Source organism: Cotesia glomerata, linkage group LG1 (assembly GCF_020080835.1).
Source record: "Cotesia glomerata isolate CgM1 linkage group LG1, MPM_Cglom_v2.3, whole genome shotgun sequence".
Classification (NCBI taxonomy): domain Eukaryota; kingdom Metazoa; phylum Arthropoda; class Insecta; order Hymenoptera; family Braconidae; genus Cotesia; species Cotesia glomerata.
In genome coordinates, this window is record NC_058158.1 from 11851931 (window position 1) to 11870397 (window position 18467).

The 18467-nt window shown below is 32.6% G+C and overlaps 1 long non-coding RNA gene across 1 annotated transcript; it reads right to left on the reverse strand.

Moving 5' to 3' along the window:
* Window positions 1-831: 831 nt before the first annotated feature.
* Window positions 832-17251, reverse strand: LOC123263868. The gene is made up of 2 exons (XR_006509241.1): window positions 17108-17251; window positions 832-1691 (listed from the first exon to the last, which is right to left on the reverse strand). It is a non-coding gene; the product is annotated as an uncharacterized LOC123263868 (long non-coding RNA).
* Window positions 17252-18467: the final 1216 nt, after the last annotated feature.

Below are 18467 nucleotides of genomic sequence, written 5' to 3' on the forward strand. Positions count from 1 at the left end.
AATATGAAATTAAAACGTTTTATGAGACAAGAGGAACTTGAAAAATTATTTTGATGAATTAAATTATTTTGAAACAAACAGAAAATTTTTTGAATTCAGAAATCAGACTGCCTTATTTCAAGATTTAATTTAATTTGCCTCATAGGAAAAATAGCTTATTTCCTAAAATTATAAAAAGATTGATTTAGACCTAAATAGTAAAATAATAAAAAATTTTAAAAAACAAATATCATATTGTACACTTATATAAAGTACTAAAATATGAAACAATACTGAAAAAAAAAAAAAAAAAAAAAAACAGGCCTAAAGATTTTGCAGTTACTGTGTTTTGATATTTTGTTGAATCAAATATGTCTTTATATGACTCAATATGCTCACATATAATTTTTCGACCAAAGATAGTGTTTGCAATTTTCAACAGAGGGCGCATGATCGCTTAATCGTCTCCTTACAAGAGAGTTGTCTGAGTTGTTAAGTTATGAAATAAAAACCTTTTTTTGATTTTTTTAAAGAATTTATCTTATATTGGTTTTTAATTTAGATAATTTTTGTTTAATAGAAGATTTTTATTTACATACACATTTCTAGGAAAAATAAAAAATTACAAGTATTAATTTTGCATGCCTTAAGCGCGAAGCGAACAGGTATGCTCTACTCTCGCCTAAAAATCGTGATTTCGATTGAAACGTGATTTTCATAATTTAAACGAAAAAAATTATGGATAAAAAGCATATTGAAATAAATAATAGTAATAACTGATATAATTTACTTGTTTCAATAAATTTTCTGCTTGATTCAAGATGATATAATTATTCAAAATAATATTCTTAGTTTAAAATTTTTTCTCTTGAATCGAATTAATTTTTATCAGTGCAATTATTACTACCTGTTACATTAATTTACTAACAATCTTGAAACATTAAAGATCTTGATTCTTTATTACAAAGTTTCTCGTTGCTATTATGGTTATGCACATGTAAAGAAATATTAGATGCATTTATATGCGTAAATATCCACGTATTATCCATATTTACCGAGAAATATAAAGAAAAACGGGAGAAAACCCGAGAGGAAAGATAAAAGCGGGCGTTGGGTGAAGTGTGGGGTGATGTTGGGTAAATTGACTGCATACAGTATCATTATACACGTGTGTATGTATTTTTAGTGTGTACTAATATTACAATAATAAATGTTCAAGAAAGAATACATGCTCCAATGAGTAAAGGAGTGGGGGAACCGCGTGTGTTGTCAAACGCGGGCACGAGTAGATATAATAAAGATGCCGATATAGGATTCGTAATGTAGTTGTGTGTAAGCGTTTTGTTGGGTCTTCTATATCTATCTACTATACTTACTCCAAGTTAACTTGAGAAATAGAGAAAACAAGGCAAATAAAAGAGGACACTGCTCACGCTTGAGGATGCAGCAGCATTCCGGCAATCCTCTTTTATACAATATGTGTGAGTCTGAGTTGCAGATGAAGAGTAAGAGGAGGAGGTGGAGGAACGTCCCCTGGACGTCAGCCTCTCACTCACGCTCCGGGACTCAAGACAAGCCCTTACTAATGGAGAAAATAAATTTCGGATTAAATCGTAGCTCGGCTACTTTATAAGGCTGGAGCAATGCGCCGGTTAATGTGAGCTGAGGTGTGCACACGTGATGCCATCATGAACTCTCTCTGACATGTTCCTCTGGAAAAAATTTACGTATTTTTATTATCTTTTATTTATCTTTTACTGGTTAACTTTATTTTAATAAGAAAGCAAATCAATGTTATCTGGAGCCGAGGATTATTCCATGGATTCTTTATCAAAATAATCGATTCCTAGAATTGTCTAATAAATGGAATAATATTCAACTCAGAAAACAAATTTATTTAACATTTAATTTTTTTTGAAAATTCGTAAACTAATTGATGATCAATAATTACATATACTTTTCATTTTTTACCATGTTTTAGAAAATAGGGTTGCATTAGTCGCACTTAATTGATGAGTTCATCGGTGTATCACTAGACAAAACTCTTGCACTCTACAAATATTCTAAAAAAAAAAAGTAAAACGATAGATTATTTTTTGCATAAAAGTTAAGTTCATTCTGAGATTATTCTAGGAGAACTTGTCTACTCTGTAGACATAGATAAGTATTGCTACTTTTTAAAAAATACGAAAATTTTAGAAATATGTTAACTGCACTAGTTACTTTAATCAACTTTTGTTTTTTCTATTATTTTTCAATTTTTAACTTCCCGCTAAGAAAATCTCAGATTTTCAAAAATCGGGAAGTTATTAGTTTTACCCCGTTTTACAAAAATCGAGTTTTTATCAGATCTCGACGTTTGAAGGTCACAGGAAGCTTCCCTAACTATCCCCGCGAGGGTGTCACTATGTCTGTATGTATGGGGGAGGGGTGTGTGTGTGTGTGTGTGTGTGTGTGTGTGTGTGTGTGTGTGTGTGTGTGTGTGTGTGTGTGTGTGTGTGTGTATGTAAGTATGTAAACGTCTCATAACTTTTGAATGGCTCGACCGATTCGATCGCGGTTGGCGTACTTTGAAAGAGCTTGTGCAAACTTAGATTTGAAAAACAATTTGAATGGATTCAGACCGATAGATTTCGAAAAATTTGAAAAAAAACTGTGAAAAAAATTTTTTTCAAAAGTGGTTTTTTTGGAATAACTTCCGAACGGCTCTATCGATCAACTCCAAAAACTAATCAGCTCTTAACCTTGAAAAACCACGTCGATCGCCGCTAATCCGGTCAAAATCGGTTGATTTGTTCGACAGATATCGTGCAGGAAAGGAAACCCAAAAAAGTGTTTTTTCGGAATTACTCCGAAATTTATGGTTTAACCAATTCAAACTACGACATTCTTTATGAGGCTTAAGAAACTGCGTCGAATGCCGCCAACCGCGTGAAAATCGGTTCATTCATTTAAAAGTTATTGCGGTTTGAAAACTCAAAAAATAGTGTTTTATGAACCTTCTATCAAACTTTTGAGCTTGAAGAGCTCAAAAGCATAGAAAAGTTATCTTTTTGAGCTCGGAGAGCTCAAAAACGTCGTAAATGCAATTTTAAGCGCCCAGGTATGGAATTAGCGGGAAGTTGCAGGGATGGCCTTCAGGGTCAACCGTTTTCCTAATTTTTTTTTTTAATGATTCAAAAATATCAGTTTTTTTTTTTTTTAATTATTAACATAACTGATACAATTTTTCAACATTAATTATTTTTGTCGGCCATGTCGAATGGAAACAACTCATGTGAGAGACTATGATGAATTGTTAATATTAATTGTCAGAATAAATTATAATTCAATTGAAAGAATTTTATTTCCATTTATTTAAACTCTATTCATCTATCAAAATTTTTTTTAAATTAGAAATCAAGAGACAATATTTATATAGTAATATAGGTTTTTAATTTATTTTTTTCATAAATCAATTAATTAATTCTTTAATCAATAAATAACAGTTTTAGGAAATGACGTTTATTATACTTAATATTAAATTTTGAAAGTTAAATATAAGAAAAAAAAAAATAACCGTCAGTATTTTTTTTACTTTTTCAAATTTTCTTTGATTTCTTAATTAGTAGTTTGTCTATGTTAATGTATGGTTCAAAATTGATTAAAAAATTCGTCTCAAATCCGAGTTTTCTTCACAAACGTTTTACAAATTTTCATTTGAGAGTATAGTCAATAGATTATCACGAAACCAAGATTGATATCACGCTCTTAATTCCAAAAGCGCGTATAGTTTATTATGCACCCTTTTAATCCCCGAAAACCAAAAAAGCCTATGAAGAATTTTTTTTTCTCTATTCAACTCAAGAATGTTAGAAGTGTCAAAATTTAGTGAAAAAGTAGAAAATAAAATTTAATTTTGATAAACACCCTTTTAGTCCTAAGAAAAAAAAAATTTTTAAGTATTTTTATTTTCCAACTTTCCGCTGTACAAATCGAAAGTTTTAAATTTCTGGACATGATAATTTGAAATTTTCAAAAATTCGAGAAATTATTGATTTTAATTAAATTAAAAAAAAATCATTTTATTTAATCTCGATGTTTTGAAGTTCTATGAACCTATGTTCAACAACCCGATTATTCTTAATTTTTTTAGGCAATTTACAAACAAGAATTGATTACAAAATAATTAAAGAAAAAAAAAAATTAGGAAAACGGTTGACCCTGAAGGCAATCCCTGCAACTGCCCGCTCATTTCGCACCTAAGCGCTTAAAATTGCATTTATGATGTTTTTGAGCGCTTCGATCTCAAAAATACAGTTTATATGTTATTTTGAGCTCTCCGAGCTCAAAGAGATAGATAGCTTTCTTATGCTTTTGAGCTCTTCAAGCTCAAAAATCTTATCACAGTTTGATAAAACACGATTTTTAAAATTTTTAAACTGATATAACTTTTGAATGAATTAACCGATTTGCACGCGGTTAGCGGCAATCGATGTAGTTTCTTAAGCTCTATAAACAATTTTCAACAAAAAAATTGATCTGATAAAAAAATTTCGGAGTTATTACAAAAAAACACTTTTTTCGATTTTTTTTCGACAACGATATCTAACGAACGCATCGACTGATTCTGACGCTTTTGGTGGCGATCGATGCGGGTTTTCAAGGTTAAGAGCTGATTAGTTTTTAAAGTCGATCAGTTCAGCCAATTCGGAGATATTTAAAAAAAATTAGGAAAACGGTTGACCCTAAAGGCCATCCCTGCAACTTCCCACTAATTCCGTTAATACCTGGGCGCTTAAAATTGCACCTACGAAGTTTTTGATCTCTTCGAGCTCAAAAATATAATCTGTGTGTTGTCTTGAGCTCTCAAAGCTCAAGAAGATACCTCTTCTATGCTTTTGAGCTCTTTAAGCTCAAAAGTCTGATGAAAGTTTCATAGAACACTATTTTTTGAATTTTCAAACCACAATAACTTTCGAATGAATGAACCGATTTTTACGCGGTTGGCGGCATTCTACGCAGTTTCTTAAGCCTCATAAAGAATGTCGTAGTTTGAATTGGTTAAACCATAAATTTCGGAGTAATTCCGAAAAAACACTTTTTTGGGTTTTCTTTCCTGCACGATATCTCTCGAACGAATCAACCGATTTTGACCGGATTAGCGGCAATCGACGTGGTTTTTCAAGATTAAGAGCTGATTAGTTTTTGGAGTTTATCGATATAGCCGTTTAAAAGTTATTCCAAAAAAACCACTTTTAAAAAAATTTTTGTTTACAGTTTTTTTTAGATTTTTCGAAATCGATCGGTCTGAATCAGTCTAAATTGTATTTCAAATCTAAGTTTGGCCAAGCCCTTTGGAATGGCACAAACCGCGATGAAATCGGTTTAACCGTTCAAAAGTTATAAGAGGTTTACATACTTACACACACACACATATACATACAGACATAGAGACACCCTCGCGGGAATAGTCAGGGAAGCTTCCTACACGGAAAAAAATGAACTGTTGCTGCAATAGGAGGCAGTCATGTTGCAGCAACAGGAAAAAATCCTGTTGCAGCAACAGGATTTTCCTGCAGCTGCAACATGACTGCCTTCTGTTGCAGCAACAGGAAAAAATCCTGTTACAGCAACAAGATTTTTCTGCAGCTGCAACAGGAGGCAGCCATGTTGCAGCAACAGGATTACTACTGTTATTGCGACTTAATAGTAAAATATAGTTGGGTCATTCCATGACAAATTGACCTACAGTTCGAATTGACCCCTTTTGATTCGGATAAATTTTGATCAGAAATTTTCTTTTACCATATAACGAATTTCTGCCAGACGAAAAAAAATTAAAAAATTTCATTCAAAAGATATGCAAATTAAAAATTTCGCTATTTTTTCAGTTTTTTAATTTTGTTTTTGAAATATCTCGAACGTTATTATAGATACAGGAATGGCCTTTCGTTTGTTTGAAAGGGGACACTTGGGGCTATTGAAAAAAAAATATTTTGGAAAAAAAATTTTGAAAAATGCCAAATTTGTGAAATTTTAAATTTTTGAAAATCGTCAAAAATCTCGATTGACATTAAAATTTTGGCTCATTTTTTTTTTGTATAGTACCTTGTACTGATTTTAAAAGACCTTGAAATTTTTAGAACTGTGTGTGTGTTTTTTTTAAATGTGAACTTTTAAATTTCAAAAAAATATTTTTTCTTGTTTTTTGCAACTTTTAAATAAGGTAAAGTTATGCAGATACATTGTATTGTAATTTTGAGCATTAAAAATTAAATGCATGACGTGGAAATATTAAATAATAAAATAATTTTAACTTTTTTTTATTTTTTTGAAGTAATCTTAAAGTCAGGCTCAACGCATGATATAATTGTTATTAATTAATTTTTTCCGAGTAGGACCTCAAAACGTCGAGATCTGATGAAAATTCGATTTTCAAAAAACGGGGTAAAACCAATAATTTCCCGATTTTTGAAAATTTTCAATTTTCTTAGCGGGAATTTAAAAATGAAAAAAAAAACAACTTTTTTGCGATTTCTAGAAATCTACTGGTCCGAATCGGTTCCAACTTACGGGAAATCTAAGTTCAGCGAAGACCTTTCGAATGACACCAACTGCGATCAAATCGGTCAAGCCGTTCAAAAGTTATAAGAGGTTTACACACACACACACACACACACACACACACACACACACACACACACACACACACACACACACACACACACACACACACACACACACGCACACACACATACAGACGTACGGACATCATCGTAAGAATAGTCAGGGAAGCTTTTTAGTCGAGATCTGTTGAAATCTCGATTTTTGCAAAACGGGCTGAAAACAATAACTTCCCGATTTTTCGAAAATCTTCGATTTTCTTAGCGGGAAGTTAAAAATAATTTCAATATTCATATTTGAAATTAACATCTTGTAGAAAATTACAAATAATTTATACTTAAAGTTCGAATTTCTAGGATCTAACTCGTAAAAGCTCAAATATCCAAGTTATTATCTAAAATAAGTTGATCTGGTATAAAAAGTAGATATTTCAACGACTTTAAAGAGTATATAAAGCTTAGTACTGATTGTTTAAGAGGAGGAGTTGTCAGAGAAGTCAAGAAGAAAAAAGGACTGGAAAAACGAAAAAGATAGCTAAATAAAGGAAGAGATGGAAGGAAGAAGTATAAGGTGGAGATGACCGGTTGTCTGTGTGAAATGGATATGCAAGGATGAGCTGGACGGGTCAGTAAGGAATGGCCCAGGGGTGGTGGCTGTATCTGCCTTCCTCTTCAAGACGCACACGTATCTCTATCTATATATGATGTGTGTTCTCAAAGGAGGAGATGGAGGAGATTGAGGAGAAAAAGACGAAGGAGGAAGAGGCACCGGGCATCAGCATGATGGGGATCAAGCGGGAAGAGGGACGCACGCTGTGCTGTCCTCCATAAATCTATCAGCCTCGGTTGTATAAATACGACTCAATGAGGCGACCGTGAATCACCCTGACGTGCTTCATAAGTCCCGGGAGTTTATTAAACCAGCGGGCATTTCTCATGTCGGGGATAAGATCAATACGGCCGCGAGCAGCCACGCTCATCGTTATAACCTCCACCCTCCCCGTCAGACACAAATAATAAGGTAAATAATAGAAAATAATCGAAGGATATCACGTAAGTATTCTTCTTCATCTTCTGCAAGATCCTCCTGGTATTTTTTAAATCCAAGTGATATTGCTGTCGCTTATACATTCGCTTTATTTTGCGACTCTTTGGATGCCAATCAGTTCCAAGTAAGAAATTTGTCCTCTGAAAATACTTGGAATTTTTATTACACCCTTAAAATTTTTATTCATTCGTTTAAATTAATTCATACTCTTCACAAACATTATGAGTTATAAAGATAACAAAATCCAGGAAATTTCAAATTGAAACTATAAATCCGTACGGCTCTTCTCATATTTTATTTAATGTCCCAAAAACATAAGAATAGACATTGGCTGTTGATACCTTTTTTGTGAGACTTGAATTCTAATTACTCGTAAACGATAAGAGATTTAAAAAATTAGTAGAAATCTTTTTTATTGAAATTTTTTACAAGAAAAGTATCATTACTTTTTCATTTTTTAAATATTTAATACGTAATTTTGAATTCTTTGTAACAGCCAGTCTCAAGTAGAAAAAAATTGTTTTTACTGAGAAGAAGAGACTAAATTCTTTACCTTCTCTAATTTTATTTTTGTCTGTTAAAATTTATTCACTTTCTTTATGGTAAGTCACAAGTTAATACTACAAATTCGTACGGCTCTTTTCATTTTTTATCCGATCTAAAAACATAGGGTTAACCCAGAGTATTTATAAGATTTCTTTGATAGAGTTTAAATTTTAATTACTCATAAACGATAATGAATATGAAAAAATTGACAAGAAACTTTTTCATAGAAAATTCAATATTCTAAATAAAAAGGTATTTTTTTTTGTGTATTCAATATTTAACCCAGAATTTTGAAATCTAATTAAAAATCAGTCTTAAGTAAGAAAATTTGTCCTCAAGGGTGTTGACAGGATTTCCTTTGGAAGGTTTAAATTCTAATTACTTGTAAACGATATGAGAAACGAAAAAATTAATGAGAATTTTTCTTATAGGAAATCAAATTTTTTATGAGAAAGGTTTCTTATCATTTTTTCATATCTTCAATATTTAACCTAGAATTTTGATATCTTTGAAATAATCTTTTAATATCAACTCTAGGTACGTTTCTTCGGATCAACCCACAGAGCATTAATAAATTTTTAGAGCTAAAAAATAACTTTTTCCTTAAAATAATTACCTAGTTGACGTCTAAATAGTTCAGTACGTGTGTGGGATATCACATAACAGGTAAAGTCCAAAAAAATAAACATAAAATCCAAATATTTAACAACAAAACAGAGTTGAAATAATTTGTCCCTCACGTGTGCCATCGCGACAAACCAGTGAGTTACTGGAGTAGGTTAGCTCGGTCTAATCCCTGAAGGTGTTACGTGCGTATAAGTGGTTATATATATCTATACATATGTATGTTATCGAGCCGGGTATTTGCGGGATCGATTGTTTCGCGTGATACACGCAGACAGTTCAATTAAAATGGTATTCTCCTTTCCGATTAACAACCACCAATTAGAGATTAATAAATAGGTGGTTTGGTAACAGCCCCTCGGCACGCGGGGGTTGATCTGCCCTTGACTTACCGGTACGCGAGTGGAGGTAAACTGAAAATAATAATTATTCCATTTGATGGTGAATTTATTTTATAACCACACACGTACGTAAATAAAATATATAAACGGATGCATTTTGTTATTGGAATTTCCCCGATCACTGTTGTCGATTCGTTTGGAACGCACAAAGGTACATAAAATAGAAAAGCGCGGACAGAGGTGGGGTGGAGTGGGGTGGGGATCAAGTGGGTGGCTGTAGTGAATAACACACAGGTATATACAGTTGTTTCAGCCCGATTATCTACTCGGCAGCATCGGCAAAGTTGTGATTTAGTATTTTCCACGCCGTTAATTTATTGCCAAGCCTACCACGTTACGGTTAAACATAGTTCATTACCGCGGGCTGTAATTAAAGCTTATAATAACGAGTCGTAACCCTCGAGGCCTCTGGTCTTGTAAATCTTGCGGCCGACAACCCTATACCTACTCCTCATCGTGCAAACCCAATCCGGCACTACTCTCTCGCCCTACTTTAAGATATATACATATACATATATACATACACATACAATCCGCAAAAGCGAATAAGAGGAGAAAGAATAAGAAGAAAAACAACCCAAAGATGAGAGAATATTTTGAGATGATGCTCCCAGAGTTATATTCCGCTCGTCGTTTCACTTGATTCTGACCTTCCCATTTATTCCCATTCACTTCTCATTCTTATTATTTATTAGTACCATCTTCTTTATTTTCGCTTTATCTTTATCTTTATCTTTATCTTTATCTTTCAATCGATTATTGAGATACGCTACTCATATTTATGCTATTCCAACCAGTAAAATGCATCTTTATGATAATCGGTTAATGTAAATTAAGTCGGTTCTTGTGTTGCTGTAAAAAAAAAAAAATACTTGATTTGAAAAAAATATTATCTTCAAAATTTTTCTATTGTTTTGAGATGTGTAGCTTAGATTTATTTTAGAAAATAGCGAACAGAATCGAGAAAATAAAACACAGAGGATTAAGAGAAAAATTTGGCCATTCAAGAATTTCAGGAATTCAACGAGCTTAATCTTTTTAAAACAAGTCACTGAGAAAAAAAATATCGTTGTTAAGAAAATTATCTTGGCAATATAACATATATTTTTGGTAATTATCAAGAAGAGTGTGCACTTATGGAAAAAATTAAGGGAGTAAAAAAATTTCCTAAATTTTTCGGTGAGTTTTATCAGGCTATATTTCAATCCAAATAAAGCTATTTGCATATTTACCTATCATCATCATGAAGAAAGATATTAATATCATTTTCTTGAGAAATTCATAAATTTAAATGGTTCATTTAAAAAATATGCTGTTCTAAGAAATTCTTGTTTGGATAATAATTTTATTTTTTCTATATACACTAATAAAAAAGTTTACTTGATTCGAGAGAAAAGAACTCAAACTAAGAACACTATTTTTAAGAAAATCATTTTCTTGAACCAATAAAATAAAACTTTTAAAGAAAAACGGAATTATTGTTATTTTTAGAGTAGTGTGATTTTTAATATTGAATTTAATAACATACTTTTGATACTTTTGATCAAAAATTAAAAATTTCTAGGTAAGAAAATAAAATTCGAAAAAAAAGGTCTTGAATTAAGAAAACTGTTTCTCTTCAAAATAATTTTTCTTAGATCAAGAATATTTTTTTTCGAATCAAGTAGTTTTCTTTACTATAGGTGTATTGACAAGAAAATTACTTTAATTCAAGAGAAAAAATTTTAAACCGCGAACATCATTTTGAAGAAATTCATCATCGAATCAAGTAGAAAATTTCATAAATAAACTAAAATTTACTTGAACTAAAAACAATTTCTCGAGTTCAATAATATTTGTGCTTGATTGAAACTAATCAAAATCTTCAAAATGCTGTTTTAGGTCTAAGATTTTTTCTTTTATGATAAGTAGGGTAATAATAATACTTATAATAATAATAATAATGAAAAAAAAAAATAAATGATCATGTGATTCAATATAAAATAAAATAAAACTTTGAAAGTAAACATTAAGTACTTTCAAAAAAGCAAACAGCAACTGTTGTTTTCCAAAATTTGAGCTTTTGAGGTTCCTTTTTGTGAAATCATTGAGAATGAGCATCATGAAAGTTTCTAAGGACTGAACAAAAGACTAAAGACCTCATAATAAGTGCACATCCGTGTACTACAGCTCGACATTCAAGGTGAAATGTAAGGAGTTGGTGTAGAGGAAAATATATGTTTCGCGGGGGAGAAGTTGAATGTTTCTTCTAGGAGCCCGCCGCGGGATTTATGGAGCCAAGTGACGGGAGGTGTTTATTGTGCAGCATCTGCTGGGCTGGCTATTCATCTCCTCTCACTCACTCTTCACAGCAGAATCTCCAGATATACACTTTACACTCGTAGTTTATCTTCCTCGTGTTGCGCTTCCTCCTTTCCTTTTTCGCGTCTCCTGGTCTCTGTTTGCTCGTTCGCAGGTTCACGCCAGCCTGCCATCATACAACAGACACACTAAATTTATAGTTTTGAATTAGACAGCGTAAAAGAAGTCGTTTTGACGTCGAAAGACTCCGTAAATTTAACACCCGTCATTGTCATCCTCCTTTTGTTTTGCTCCCTTATGGCTCTTTTTATACATTCGATAAAACTGAGGCATATACCAAGTAAAAAGCAACTAACTAAATTAAACATGAAATGAAATGAATAGAACATAAATGTTAAATAAAATGTTGATGTTGATGTTCAAGGTGAAGTTGAGTGAAGTTACAAAGGAAATCCATAAATAGACTTGCTAGTTACGTGCATAGTAAAATGAATTAAGGGGTTGTGTACGCACTAAGAATTTTTTAAAAAAGAATTTTATGTTAGTTCAGTTCTATACGCATATATACATTTTATTTTATTTCTGTACAAATACATATATTCAAGTATATACACAGGAAATTTAATGTCAATCGGACAAGTACTGTCAAAGTTATACTTCTAATATATTTTTAAAGTCGTATCGGAGCGCTACTAACACCTAGAAGAGACTGAGACTAGAAGGTTGTTTTTAAAAATTTTTTGTGAAAATCTGGATAAAAATATTAATGCAAGATTTTTAAGCTTAGTAAATACACTTTTGAAATATTTGAAAAAAAAAAATCTTATTATATATTTGATGTCTTTTTGTAATACAAAAATATTATTTGAATATCACGCCTCGATTAGTAAATGAGTCTGCGTTGGGATTAAAATTTAGAAAATGGGCCATCGAAAAAATAGAAAAGTTTTAATTTATAGGCTCAATATAAGGTCGTAACCGGTTAAACTAGAATTTTTCAGAATATATCCGAAAATAACAAAATAGCGGCAAAAAATTTTTTAAATATATTTACTTTCGAAAAATGTGAAAGAAAAAAATGTACTTTCTTAAAGTTTAAAAGTAGAGTACTTATTTCCTTAAAGGTTTTTTTTTTTTTTTTTTTTTTTCCCGCAAATATCAGAACAGATTAATCATAAATTTTTACACAATTTTCTTAACTACTTTTATCAATAATTGATCCAAGGCTCAATAATTCTGATAAATATTTGATATTTTTATAAAAAATGTAAGACTAAATTTTCATCCAAAATCAAAAATTTTATTGAGAAGCAGCTATTTTATCAAAAGTAGATATTTTCATAATTCCTCTGATTAATCACTAGATAATATTTTATACTAACGAAATTCTTTTGGATTTTTGAATTTCCATGATTCAAACTGAAGATATCGTGCTCATCGAAAGTAACTCTTTTAGAAAAGCTTTTGTAGATTATTTACAGGAACGATAAAAATAATTATTTGTAAAAAAAAAGATTTATTAATAAACTTCAAAGTGACTACTATATGTGTATCCATTTTCATGTTAATCAATTAAAGAGTCTCTTAAAAAAAAAATGTTAAAAAAAATGCTTTTTCAGCTTTCTGAGTGCGTAAAACCGTTTAAGCTTTTTCCACCAGAGAAGGGGAAAATGGAAATGCTGTTCGGGTAAAAATGACAAGGTAAAAAGAAAGAACGGAATGAAGAGGTAGGATGGAAAAAGGTTGATACGCGTCGCAAGTTTCAGCTCGCTTGCTTATATCACTGTTCTTTGCAGAAGGTTCACTGAGGGGCACACAGGCCGACAGGAGACGAGGTCTACGACTATGACTACGACTATAAGTGCGCGGAGAAGCGTGTCATATGCGACGCGTCAACTCCAGGCAGTGTGACGTCAGCATCAGCCAACAAAGACCGTTCGCGAGAACCACCAGACGGAGGAAGGAGGAAAAGAGGCCGAGAAAGGGCTGCCTGGATATTATCAAGGAGAGGAATGGCCAAGCGAAATGGTTGAGTGGTGAACTGCTGGTGCTGGTGGTGCTGGAACTACTGGAGCTAGTGGCTAGTGTGGTAAGAGGCACCAGTAGCTAGCTGGAGGGTTAGGGGCTGGGAGGAATTTGTAAAGGAACCAGAGGGTAGAAAGCAGTTTGCCAGCGAGCTTTGCTCTAGATGTTGGATGTTGGTATATATATATTTTGATATGTATGCGTGTGTAAGTGTATGTGTGTATAATGTGTATGGATATGGATATATAAAGAGGCGGGAGGACGGAAGGGAGAAAGAGAGCAAAACGTCACTCACTTGCTCCGTGTCACTTACACAAACAGACGTACATCACGGGCAGGCAGCCAGCTAGCTACGTGTTCCCTTTTATGTTCCCACACACGCGTTCGCATAAACCTGTCAGTCTCGTGTCACGTGCAGAGCAGTCATTCAATGTCGCTCGCAGAGTGTACCCGTTGCAGTCACTGTGTACCCGCTGAAGGAGTCGTGCAACAGCCAACAGCCAACAGCCAACAGCTAAAGATCCAAGGACTTTTATGTACAAGTCAAGTACGAGTACGTTTGTTCTCCGTGTCCGTGATGCTGAATATTGCCGAGATCTAGCTGGGCTGTTTTTGGGAATTGATTGCTCGAGAATGTGCATGACTACGAGAACTTGTTCACTTTATCGATAATGTATAAGTACTGCTACGAAACAAGACATACGAGTGAAGTTCAATTATAAATTATAATTTGAATTCAAAAATTACTATTTCTTATTTTGTCGTCACTCACACTTTTGGTATAATTGTAGAATTTAGTAATATTAATTTTTTTTTTTCAGCTATATTGAAGAAAATGAAATTTTAGGAGTGACTTCAGTTATTCGTGAAGAGTAATTGTCAGAATAAATTATTATTTAATCACAAGATTATTATTTTAGTTTCTTAAAAATTTATTTATTATTTTAGAATTTTTTTTTTAAAGCCTCATGGGTACATAAGTAGAGTGAATATGCCTCGAAATTAACGATATTTAATTAATACAAAAAGATTCGTAGCTCCTAATGGAATTATAAGATCCAGAAAGTTTCAGAATCTTGACAGCTGATTTTTAAGAAAAAAAAACTATTTTTTTCGAAACCTTATCCATTTTCACGACAATAAAATAGATTTTTTTTAAATTTTTGAAAAGATGCGCTAAAGATGAAAAAAAAAAACTTTAAATCAAAATAATGAATTTATTAAAATGTTTTAAGTCTCACTTTTATTATTGTGACGCATACATACATAATTTATGTTAATTTAAATTCATTATTTCACATCTCTATTACAAAATATGTTAATTAGACATGAAAAACTATAAATGTATATTTACTTATGAAATGTAAGATGTGTGTTAAAATAATTCATTTGGTTTTGAAGTGAATGTGCAGTGCAAGAAGCTAAAACTTAATGCCCAAATTAATTATCTATCTAAAGATTTTTATATAAGTAAAAATTATCCGGTACAAAGCTCCAAAAACTTACTATTCAATTACAACAATAAAGATTATTCTTACCAAATTAGAAATAGCTTACAATTGAAAAAAATGAAGTTGAGGTCGAACAGTGTTGAGTATAGAGTCCTAAGGTTGCGGATAAATATTCACCCGAAGGTTTTGAGATATGAAAATGAGGACGGTGTAATAAAAATGATGTAGAGGGCTCCTCAGAGTTGTTCCTAAGGCGCCACGAGTCACTCGTCAGGTTTATGCGGAGACGTCCATCATCTGTGGCATGACGGGCTTCATTGCCTCCTGGCGGTAAGGCGCTCCGATTCCACGCTTCTCCAATTTTACGTCCATCTTCCTCTTGCACTCATTCGTGGTGTTGTGCATCATAACTGAGCCTCCAGAAGTGGTTTCACTCATCTACCGCTCTTCTGATAATGTGCATACATACATCCATCCATCCACCCATACATATATATACACGCTAAGCTCCCCGTCACATTTGCTCATGCAGGATGTTCCCTCTCGAGCTGTCCATCCGAGTGTACCGAATCTTCTTTATACGCCAAGAAATTACGGGAACGCGGTCAGACGAAACATCGAGTTACTTTTGTTCTCATCTACCATCAAAATGATCCTACGCAGTATTACGCAAGTTTTACGCCCGTGGTGCTATCGGGAGCGAGTGAAATCTTCTGCAATTTATCCACGATATACTACATCATCACCCTCTAAGTCAAACTTGATATTTGATACGCTGGGAAAAAATTTTTATGCATGCCCATGCATGTAACTAATTTTTAAATATGGTTATATATGATCAATTTTCATATATGGTCATATGTGACTTAATTTCATACCTGGCTATATATAACCAGTTTTTATATATGGCCATAAATGGACTGATCCAAACATATTCGACCTCAACTGGTCATATATCACCATATTAGGTTATAAATACGGATAAAAAAATTAATTGTTATGATATTTTATATTTTCTAAATAATTTTTTTTTCCTATAAATTAAGACTTCTAACTTAACTCTTTTGTAAAGAGAAGATTTAGCTACCCTACGCCATCTGTCGGAGATTTCTAGCACTACCTTTGATCAAAAAATTATATGTGGGTTTATACATATCAGATTTGATATGGGGATATGGAGTCATATCAGGACAGATGTGTCCATATACATCCAATTTTATTTTATTGTATCAGATCATATGTGGCCATATAAAAATTTTTTGACATGGCCGAAGAATTTTTTGACGAAATTATGTCGCATTGCAACAAGTTTCTGTGCTCACATGAGTTCGAATTTCAGAATAGATGCAAAAGAGAGAAAGAGAGAAATAATGAATGAGTGACAGAATTATACAGCTCTCTCCTCGATTATTGTGAATGCATCCAAGCGAAACAAGACTCGAGCTGGAATCAACGACTTGTGCAATCGATGGTTAATCAATCGTCGCAATCGTTGTTGTTATTATTTACTGTATCGCGTTCCTTCGGCTTTATTAGTGAGATAAATTTTACGAAATATTGATTTATGTTTTACCAGCCAGTAATGAGAACGCCATGTGTGAGTGTGTGTGTGTGTGTGTGAGAAGGGTACGGACATATATTAGTTGAAGGCGTCAGACGTAACGTCTCTCTATATAATAAGTGGAGGAGGACATATATTATAACATCCAACACATATGAGCAACATGTCCTCGGCAGCGTCTGAAATCGACCTCAATAACCGTTCCTCGATTAATAATCGTTTTGTTGAACGAATCAACGACATTCTTCCCTCTGTGTAACCTGTATATAAGTACGCCTCGCTATCCATTACATTTGCGTTCGTTTATTTTTTTTAAACTGTTTTATTGCAACGGCGAAATGTCGTTGGTACGGATCTGCACATGGAGAAATGAATATTAATCTGAGAGATGATATAAATATAAATATAAATATATGGATGTGATGGGTGGTGTTAATCCAAATAGAGTGGCGTTTATTCGAAGCAAGTCGACGCGTCAGGGTGACCAGTTGACGGACAGCTAAGTCACTGACCCGCGGCGATTCTCTTTTTCACGCTCACAAAGACGGACTAATGCCTTTACTTACTTGCTCGACGTGATACACTCAGTATCTTGCTGATACTCACTCTGTTGTATGGTCAACGTCGAGACGTTCTCGCGAAAAAGACGTCCAGACTCCCCGATTAAGTCGCCAACTTGACGACGCTTATCTCGCACTGCGACCTGGGAAAATAACTGACGGACGGATAAATGAATAATAATAACAGTGATCTTTCAACAACTAGTTTGTTTTACTTCCAGCAATTAGTAGTTTTTATTTATAAGGACTTTTGAAATTTTTTTAAATAGAAAATTCTATTTTTAGGCCCACAAAAAAAGGTTGTCTTAAACTAAGAATATTTTGGTCTTTAAAATTTTGTCCTCGGACAAAAAAAGCTTTTTTTCTTTATTCAAGAAGTATTAAGAAGTTTACTTAAGAAAATGACTTTTTCATTGGAAGATAATTAAGTTTTAAACTAAGCCAAAAGACATTTTAATTAAAACGTTCAGGACTTGTTAAAATTTAAAAAATGATTCTCTAAGATCAACAAGTAAATACTTTACTCAAACACATTTATGTTCTAAACTTCTTATCTTCAAAAGAGAAAGTAAAATTTGAAAGATCAAAAAAAGTAATGTTCTTGACTATCAATTATATTTTTCTTTCCACTTAAGGGATTAGGGATAGTCAGAGACGCGAAAAAATGACAATTTTTCTGTAATTTTTTTTGCCATTAAATCATTTTATTTTACAAAAGTAATAATATGGCATCATTACAAAATGTTTTGACTTGAAGTCACGAAAATTTGAAGAAAAAAAATTTATAATTTCCAAAATTATAGCGGTTTGTGTTGACCCAGCAAAAAAAAAAGGTCCTTGCGGTGATCATCATAAGTCCTTGAAGATTCATCTAAAATCAATCGGTTGGAAAAAATTAGTTTCATAAATAGATAATCTTGTGCCTGATAGAAGGATTTTTTTTTTTTCAAAAATTTTGATTTTTTATGAACAATTAACTGTTGACTTTTTCCCGAAAATTTAGAAAAAAATTTCCTGAGGCCGCCATTTTGTTAATTTTTGAAAAAAAAAAAGCTTCGATCAGGCACAAGATTATTTATTTATGAAACTAATTTTTTCTGTCCGATTGATTTTAGATGAATCTTCGAGGACTTATGATGATCACTGCAAGGACCTTTTTTTTTGCTGGATCAACACAAACAGCTATAACTTTGGAAATTATAAATTTTTTTTCTTCAAATTTTCGTGACTTTAAGTCAAAACATTGGGTAATGATGCCATATTATTACCTTTGTAAAATAAAATTATTTAATGGCAAAAGAAATTACAGAAAAATTCCCATTTTTTCGCGTCTCTGACTACCCCTAACCCCTTAATCTTCAAATTT